Consider the following 10,614-nt stretch of genomic DNA (forward strand, 5'->3'; position numbering starts at 1 on the left):
AAAGTTGAACTAGAAGAGAAGAATGGAAAAGATGAAGCAGTGTAAAAGTATTGAAACTTCTCTTAATACTTTTCAAGAAGAAATCTCAAAGTATGCAAACCATTCATCATCTTCGATGGTGCAAATGTCAAAGGTCGTGTCTTCGATAAAAGCTTCTTCCGAATCCCAACTTGCACCTATTCTTGATCTGGTGTTGTGACTGCCAACGAATGCTCCATGTGCTTCACAAGTGTCACAAGAGGGAGATAAGGGTGGTTCATCAAAATTAGGAGGAGAAGATAAAGGAAATTTTTTTGGGAAGGTCTTCTCTCATCAAATACCTATTCCTATTCCAAGAAAACAAGTTTAAACAATAGAAACAACTGTAACTTCAAGTTCAGTTGTCACTCCAAATGTTGAAGTAGATGTGTCTAAGCTTCATTCAAAGAAGAGCTTAAGAATTCATTAAGGTGAGTCTTCAATAGTCAAGCGAACAACAAGAACAGAAGCAAGGAAAGACAAATGCAACGGGTTGTGTTGTCTGATGAAGAAAAGAATAAGTTGAAAGAACTAGAGATAGAGAAGCTGAAATAACTGAATAGCTTCTTGAGGAAAAGGGAAAATGATCCTCTTAGGATGAACAAGGGGAAGTAAATAATACACATAATTATGAAACCACTAAAACTGTGTCTTTTGGTGAAGCAGATGCATTCGAGAAAATGCAGAAGGAAAGGTACACAATTGAAAATTGACCAATGCAACAACTTGATTTTCCTTTCAACCGTATGATATTCATAATTGTACAAATCAATTTTTCTTATAATTTCCATGAATATGAAGCATTCAAATACTTCAAGATAAGGTTTCATGTAGTGCTTGGAAAGAAAAATGGGGGGGGGGGGGAGATTTGATCCTTGAAAAAGATTGTGAAGCTGGTGTCAATATCTAAGGATGATATGTTTGAGAATCTCCTTCAAAACTACCGATACAAAGTGATTAGAGCATATAATAGTCTATGTGTGTTCACCATCTTTGATTTCTCTTTGATATATTTGAATGATCTTATCAAATCTCTCGATGATAAGCAAGTGGCCGATAAGAGATCTTATGTTGTGGGATATGCATATATCAAGAACCTCATTGATTTTCACCTTGCACACCTTGGGCTAATTGACGTCGAGATCGCTAAAGACTACAAAAAACCTAGGAAGAATCCAAATGCTATTTTGGACGTTGTGGATCTTGAGCAGTATGATGATGGTGAAATTATTTTGAATCCTTTGGGTGTTGTCTTTCAAGGGAAGAAGGTGAATGGAAAACAAAAGAAGCACTTCCTTTATACGAATTTGAAAGACATGTATTCTACAAAAAAAAAATTGACGCATCGTTTTCTTAGAATTGCAAAGTGAAAGAAGAATAGTGATGGTGATAGGAAGGAAATAAGAAATGTAGTCTGCTGGTATTTAGAAATCAGGAAGACACTGATGGATGTAGTGATGACATTACCAATTGTTCGAAGACTTGAATATTCTTCACAAAGAGGGGGGGTGTAGAGAATAAGAAGTTGTGAAGATATTCACTATCCAAGTCTTTTGTACATAATGTTGAATAGTCTCTTGTAGCGTATATCAAAGGTTACACACCTTTGATATATCTATGTATTTTAGAGATCATGTTTGTTTGTAATACATTGAATGTCGAAGTCTTTCGATACTTTTTGTGTCTATTGAGGGTACTATATATAGTATTGAAGTATAGGCTATCGGGTACGCTTTCAGAACACTTTCTTAGAACTCACTCTTTGTAACGACGTAAACTTTTTAAACAAAATTTTCATTTTTAATCACATACTTTTCATAATATATTGTATAAAAATATCACTTGTTCAATTTACAAAACACAAATCCATGTTTGATTAATTAATAATCCAGGATCCTCAAAACGTAACTCTTTCTCTGGTATGTACAATCAAGTCGGTGCCATCCCGCGATCCTGAGAAACTTGAAAAACATAACACATAACACGGTAAACATGAAGCTTAGTGAGTTCCCTAAAATACCACATACAACAAATTATCCACTCGAGGCTATAACTCTTTAAGACCCTCCGGTCAATGTGTCTCAGTGGGACCCTCCAGTCCCACAACTCTGATGGACCCTCCGGTCCTAAATCTGATTAACACATTACATAGCATATATATCACACAGGAAAAATGCATAACTCAAGTAAGAACATAAGACCCTCTGGTCACACATCAATACCACTCAAGGTAAAGTATAGTGAGAAGACTCACCTCGGATGATGAATAGCTCCTATAGACACTACTGCTACGCACCGGCCTCTATCTCTATGCCAAACCCACAATTATCTCAATTAGGAACTATGTCCATCCTTACACTTATTAGGTCTAAGATGGACCACCTACCAGCCCATCAATGCCCTAAACCCATTATGCCCGCCAAGGCCTAATAATAAATGGGCTTCCCCGAGGCCCAAACCTCAATCTTCATGACAAGCCCAACGCAAGGGCCCAAGACATAACTATACTATTCTCTACTCATAGTCTCAATTACAAAAGCCCAAAGATCTAGGCCTAACCTGTAAGGCCCACAATATAGTCTAGCCCAAAAGTCCACAGAGGGGTTACGTGGGGCGTACCCCTTTGGTACGCTCAGCGTACCAAAGCGCTCATGAAATTGATCGGGGACCTTCACTCAGTACGTGGGGCGTACTGGAATTACGCGGCGCCTACTCCCTGAAATACTTAATCCACTCTCCTGGTCTTTACCCGTTAAGACCTTAACTCATCTCTCAGATGTAGACTTCCTAAGGGCTCTTACTCCTTAAAGTCAGGGACTTTAAGCCTTTGCATGGCTGATATGGTCTCAAACACACAAAACACTCATTCTCTTTTCTCATTAAGCTCTTATCTCATTCATAACTTGGCTGTAACATCCACGATCTCATTTTTACAAAACCATACCATCAAAAACACTCAAAAGGACATGCAATGGGCTTTGGAGTTTAACAACTCATAAAGTCTCAAGCTTTGGGACCAAAAACCCTAAAATGGACCATAACATGCACAAAACAAAAAGAATGGGAAAGCTTTGAGCTTTATACCTTCAAATGATGCTCTAGCCCTAGGAAAGCTTAGATCCAAAGCCTAGACTTCAACTCCTTTCTCTTCTGTGCGCTCCTTAACTCCAAAGAGCCCACAAGAACACATATAAGCTCAACATGGCCACCCACAAGCTCAAGAACGGATATTAGGGTTTGAGAGGGTTTATTAATTGAGGAAGGTTGCCATAAATGAGACCATCTCATTCTTTAAATAGGGACACTACTCGAATTAGGGTTTTATTTATGTGCCTAGTACGCCCAGCGTACTAGGTGGTCCTCGCATCCAATCCACACTCATAGGTATCCTAAGCATACCCCAACTTATGCCCAGTATACCCGATTGCCACCCATTTCTCAATAAGGACCAAACTTGCCATAACTTCCAAACTCTCATAGCTTCTTTGATATAACTCTGATTCCAAAGATCCTCATATCTACAGAAAGGTGATGAGATGCCCTACGCTTTAGCAACTCGCTGCAACCCAAGATCTCCTCATGTCCGGTTCGTGGCTCACGAACCCTTATCACAAACAATCCGAAACAGGATGTTACAATTCTCCCCCACTTGAATTAGATTTCGCCCTCGAAATCGCTCCTTACCAAAACATAGACCGATCCCAACAAACCGAGATGCATCACTGAAGGTCCACAAACCATACAACAATCACTTCCAAAGATACTCGATCCCGTGTGTACAAGGTCCAACAAACCTTCACCCCTCTCACAAGAGCCTGTGAAGGGTGACTTTGTCATTTTTCCAAGTAAGCATGATTCGCAACTATCATCTGACTTTAGGTCAAATGATTCCAAGACTCCATCCTTTCGGAGTTGGCCTATGCGTTTCTTGCTTATATGTCCAAGACGACAATGCCATAATGATGCTTTATCCAAGTTATTATTATTAATAGAATCAATACACATCACATTATTTCCTAAGTTATCAATCACAGATACTGTCTCATACACGCCATCACAAGGTAATGCTTTAAAATAAAGAACATTATTAAAGAAAGCATTAATAGAACCAACTTCATTATTAAATGAAAAGGTAAAACCTTGTTTATACAATGAATGAAAGGAAATAATATTTCTTTCCATTTCTGGCGAATAACAACATTTATTCAAATCTAAACTAAACCCACTACTTAGCGATAAAGTATAAACTACAATCTTGGTGACAGGTGAATCTTTCCTGTTTCCCATGATCAAGTTTATTCTTCCTTGCTCCACATTCTCACTTCTTCTTAGTCCCTGCAAATCAGAACAGATATGAATACCACAACTGGTATCAAGGACCCATGAGTTAGAATGGGGTGAGTTATTAGATAAGATAGTGGAAATACCTGCATGGTTGGGTTTAACCTTCCCATCCTTCACATCTTGCTGGTACTTTGGGCAGTTCCGCTTCCAATGTGCCTTTTCATGACAATAGAAGCATTCAGCCTCTTTTGGGTCAGAAGAAGGAGTGATGAAACATTTCTTGGTTCCACTTGAAGAAGAGCCATCAAGGGTCCTAGCCTTGGTACCCTTCGAAGAACTCTTTCTCTTCTTCCATCGTCCTTTCCCGATTGCCAAGACAGGGGCGGAGTTGGTAGGAGTAGGAGTAGTAACAACCGCCTTACCCTTAAGACCACTTTCTGCGGTATTTAAGAGTCCTTGAAGTTTGCTGAGAGTAACCTCTTCCTTATTCATGTGGTATGTCATGCAAAATTGATCATAACATGAAGGTAAGGAGTGCAAAATGATATCTATTGCAAACTCCTCGGGGAAGTTCACATTAAGCTTCAGCAAACGGTCCACAAATCTTTGCATTTTCTGCATGTGGCCCGTGATGGGTTCACCATCCTTCATGCGAGTTGTTATCATGGAGGAGATGATTTCATACCTCTCTTGACGAGCACTTTGATGGTATCTTTCCATCAAGTCTTGGTGCATCTCATAGGGGTAGAAATCTTCATAGGATTTGTGGAGATCCGCGGTCATGGTGGCCATCATGATGCATGCCACTTTGGTGGCATCTCTTTCATGTGCCCTAAAATCAGCGATCTCTTGAGGAGTAGCAACTGTCTCATCAATCTCCTTAAGCTCCTTATCGAGGACATATTCCTTGTCCTCACAGCGAGTAATCATTCTGATGTTTTTGATCCATTCATTAAAGTTGGATCCATCAAAAGTGACTTTCCCACAAAAGTTCATAAGAGTAAAGGAGCCACTAGGATTAGAGCCAGAAGCAGCGGTGTTTGCAGACATCTGAAAAAGAACAAAGAAGGTTTTAATTTAGATATAGAGATAGTCCTTAATAAAACACCCAAATGTAGTATTAAGTCTAGGACCCAATCACAATATATTATACTTAGAAGAGGTATGTCGTAATCTAAGTAATAACATATTTGAAAGGTATGTGAATGATGATTCACCAATTTCCACCAAAAAACGAAATATTAAATATTAAGTTTTAGTTTGGTACTTAGAAATTCCTAGATTCTTTTGAGATTCAATGAACTTTTCAAAGTCATGTTTCAATATCGAGTGTGCCCTCCAAGTTTTGTGACTGGGATGCCGAGCATCACAAAACGAGGTGTGAAGTAACCTTGCAAATTACTCGGTACCCTTAATGTATTACCCCTCAATCGATGTGCTGGTTAACCACACACGCTCCATCGATACTATGATAAACATTAAGTCACCCTTTACCTACCTTGTTAAATCCAAGTTAGTGTGCCGGTTAACCACACACGCTCCACTAATGACTTAGACAAAGTGTAAAGTGTAATTTCATGGATTAGCAACTTATTCACATTTTTCCTACAGTAACTAAGATTGGGAATTTAATATTATAATATTCATCATACTTTTAATGAGAATTTATAAGTCCTTGTCCTACCCGTTCGGCTAACGACCTTCCACCAGTCAAGCAAGCGGTGGGTGAGAGTGGACACCCATTAAGTTGTCATTTTATAGGCAACAACCTTATACCCACCTTATAGACCGGCTTCGTAAATGAGGCGTACTAGCGGTAACACGACTTTGATCTTATATATATATATATATATATATATATATATATATATATATATATATATATATATATTATTAACTTATAATATTATAAGTATAAGGGTTGAATTTTAACTTTAAAATTCTAAGGGTTGGAACTAAAGTTTTTAATATGAATTTACTTGTTCCAAAACTTGAGGGCAAGTTTTGTAAACTTTCAAAACTTTTCATTTCTTGTAACTTATGAGTTAAATAGAGTAATAAAAATGAAGACTCTTCATTTTTCTAACTCTTGTGTTCTTTTAATGGTTTTAATTCAAGAGTGACTCTTGGTTTTCCATAACTTGAGGACCAGTTATGGAATCCATTAAACACATTATGATCAAGAATTAAACTACCAAGAAGGTTACAAACAATTCCTATGATCATCTAAACATCATAAGATCAAGAACATGAATATGAACACTTTCATGAATCAAAAAATTACACTTAAAACTTGTAATTTTGATAATTTGTCATTGTAAATGGATTAACATGAACATTACACCAACTAAAACAAGTTTTAAAACACCAAAACAGTTTAGGGTAATGTTCCTAGTCCATTTCCAGCAACAAAGATCGAAATTCTGAAAACTGCAGCCTCTACTCGCTGAGTGCATGAACTGACTCGACGAGTAGCTTGCATTTGGTCATGGACTCGTCGAGTCCCCCCATGGACTCGGCGAGTTCATATGGGCAGAAAGCAGAAAAATCGATTTTTCAAGCAGTTTGCACAAAAATCAAACAAGCAAGCCTATTATATGATACCACTGATGGGTTTTGAGCATTCTAACACTTCTTAAGTGTACATGCAACCCTAATAACCTTGGATCTATGTTTGTCTAATAATCATGCAAAGTTGTTTTTCCAAGGTTATGAACCTACCTAGCATACATGGGGAACATTTTTCTTTGTATAAAAGATAGAACTACATACCTTGTTGATGAAAGTGTTCCTTGAAACCTTGTGAGCCTAGCACCTCAATTGTGATGCCTCAAATGCTTCACACAACACCAAATGCAAAGTATAAACTTGAGAGAATACTCTAACACACTCAAAATCAGCCAAGCCCTCTTGTTTCTCTTAGTGTCGCCGATTTTGGGGAGAGACATGGTCTTTATATAGTGTGTTGCATTAGGTAAAACCCTAATGTAACATGACTCTTCATTTCTCAATCCATGGGTTAACTCCATGGAGCATCCATGGAGCATCCTATGGGTGGAACCCAACTTGATAATCCATGGAGCTTTTTTAGCCCACTATATAAGATATGGAAGATTTACATAATCTACCCATGTATTTAATTAGTTATCTTTTTTATCTCTTAATTAATTCCAAATTAATTCTTGATCAAAACTATTTAAATAATATTATTAATATATTAGAACTTATAATATATTAATAAGCCATATGTGTTATTTCTCTCATTCAGTTTATCCAATTGCATGGTGCCATGCAACCCAAATGGACCATGCCGGGTCGGGTCAAGTACATACCAGAAATAGTTATGGACTTAGACACCTTATCCAACAAAACTAGTGAGTACTACGGTTGCCCGTAGCATCACAACATTCCCCTTCTGATTGGAGAATACTATGGCTCCCCACAGCATTGCCATATCAACTCGCTATCTGGTGGATACTACGGCTCCCCGTAGTATCACCATATCCCTTTGAACTAACTCATTGAAACTGCCGCTCCCCGCAGTCTCACCGCACTTGCTCTTACCACTTCACAATCTCATCCCCAGGTCGACGCCACACTATGGTCATTAAATCATGCCCTGTGGACCAACCATAGATAGGTGTATGCACTTACCCGAATTATGCATCATTATATCTGAGGACCACCGTCATAACAAAACACCTTTCCTTGCTATAATCCATTGCCTTAGATAATCCCACTTGTTGTCATTAACCGAAAGGGCTCCCACTGGAATCATAGATGCTTGACACACCACTTTCCGTCACCACTCACGACCCAAAATTATCCGAAATCCAAGGCATTAAACTCGGATACCTCGATACACCACCATAAAACCTCACGATGTCTTGCCTCAGCCACTGATCTTCCTGTTACATACCCCAGAATTTCAGAATATTTCCAATTCTCACTTGCAACAAGGAGGGATCGTCAATGACTCAGAACATGTTGACGACAATCCGAAACTCCTTCCTATATTGCTCAAACTCATGCCAGAATACTCATAATGACCCTGGAACTAGTTGCCAAAACAACTTCTGCCCTTCCCCAACTGCATAACAGCCCAAACATTGAACCATAATTCCCCAACTACATAACAGCCCAAACATTGAACCACAAGGTCTCCGACCGATGGCCACTTGTCGTGGAGACACTCATCCTTTACCAAACATGTACCACATTCATTATCTCGCTCTGTACCTCACTTCAATCACCAATAACCCTGATCACATGAATCCACACCGCAGGTCTCTATATCCAGATCTCTAACCGTTCTCGAACAAATCTCTGATCCCTTCACTCAAATACCTAGTTCTCCCCCACTAGGGTTCGAACCATCACCAATTGGCACACCAACAATCTATCCCACCGACTGTTTCCACTAGCGACATCGCACCTACTCTTGGAAGGTGCTATGCAACGCTCGATGATCTCCCCGACAGAGATCAAACAACTCCAAATACCCCGAATCTCAGCTGAAATCCACAGAACTTCCCATCATGACTGCCTCTAGTCGTTCAGAATCTCACGCCATTCCATCATTGGACCTCCCGATTATCCAGTATTAACCCTGACTCTTAGTTTGGAATAATGAGCTATCATACTCCTCATTCTTGACTCCTCAACCAACGTTCCATCATGTCACTTATCATAAGAGCAGAAACCACATTTCCACTCTCGATACCCATCAACGACAATAAGAGCCACCGCCCCAATATACTCCTCTTGATCGTCCATCGCTACAGCTTACACATGCCCTACTATACTCAAATAGGGTGTATCCGGGTCCTTCAACATCTGAGTCCTCACTGGCACCATGCTCATGCTATATCATTACCTCACGACAGACCTACTGCCAGATACTCTGGTTGAAGATCACCATCAGTGCAATCCCACAGGGTTCACCCCCGAACTCAGAAACCAAAATTTCAACACCTTTTACGTCTCCCACAGGAAACAAAAATTGCACCACTCAGGTCATAGAAGGTGACATATCCACTATCGGCTAATTGCTCAACTCAGGGTGCAATCCTCAAAAACTCCATCTCCACTCATCCTTGAGTCTTGTGACTCCATATGTCATTTCACCAAAAATCCATTGGGTTTCATCTCGACTTCCCTCTCAAGGGATGCTTAATTGAAACTCGTTCAACATGCCCTCTGTCCTCATACCATATCGCATCCGATCTCAGCCTAATCAATCACAATGGAATAACTGGAAAAAGGTGCAAGCAATATCTGCTATGAATCATGGTACCCAAACCATGACATCACCTTTAGATCTGCTACCAATCATGGTACTCGAACCATGACATCACCTCTCGATCTGCTACCAATCATGGTACTCGAACCATGACATCACCTCTCGATCCGCTACCAATCATGGTACTCGAACCATGACATCACCTCTCAGTCTGCTACTAATCATGGTACTCTAACCATGACATCACCTCTCAGTCTTCTACTAATCATGGTGCTCGAACCATGACATCACCTCTCATTCTGCTACTTAGAACCTCTAGAATTTTCCCTGTATCGAGTATGGGTCCTCTGCTTTCAGTAGTACAGGCCCATACTACCTGTCACATCTACCCATACTTTCCACACGGATCATCCTAGATTTCCTAACTAGCTGTTCAACTTCCTCAGTCACCAATCACGTCATACATGGTCGCTCTCCTGCAAATACTCTCCTCTATCAGTGTACTCATCTGACAAAGGTTACTCTCTAGGCTCTTCCTAGGTTCTTACACTTCTCTGCCATCAGCTGCTGAAGAACTCCTTATGATGCCAGCCATCTACCTCCTGAATATCGTCATATTCACTTAGTAGCTGATTCTCATCATCAAGAGTTCCACAAAGCATGAAGCAAGAAGCATTCGGGCATCGAATAACTTCCACCAACATGTAAAAACCACTCTAGGTTACAACTCCACTTGCTCTACACACAATCAAAGGTGTCACCGAACTCAAGCAACCCTACCCCAAGCGGGTATCTAACTACTCTCTCAGTAGACTCCTTAAAGGCTCATCTAGGTATCTCTCCTAGATTACTCCTCTACTCAAATCCCTCTCTGAAAAGGATTCCTGCTGGATACTCTTACTCCACACATACTCAAAAGCAAATCATAGATAGCAACAACTCCTAGGCTTAGGCATCACAAATCAGGTCACTCTAGTCCTAAAATATGAAATACCTAGCCTATCTCTAGCATGCATAATATCTCATAAAATATCTCATAATACAAAAGTAAGGGTATTTTGGAAAATCAC

This window comes from Lactuca sativa, chromosome 1 (assembly GCF_002870075.4).
Source record: "Lactuca sativa cultivar Salinas chromosome 1, Lsat_Salinas_v11, whole genome shotgun sequence".
NCBI classification, from domain to species: domain Eukaryota; kingdom Viridiplantae; phylum Streptophyta; class Magnoliopsida; order Asterales; family Asteraceae; genus Lactuca; species Lactuca sativa.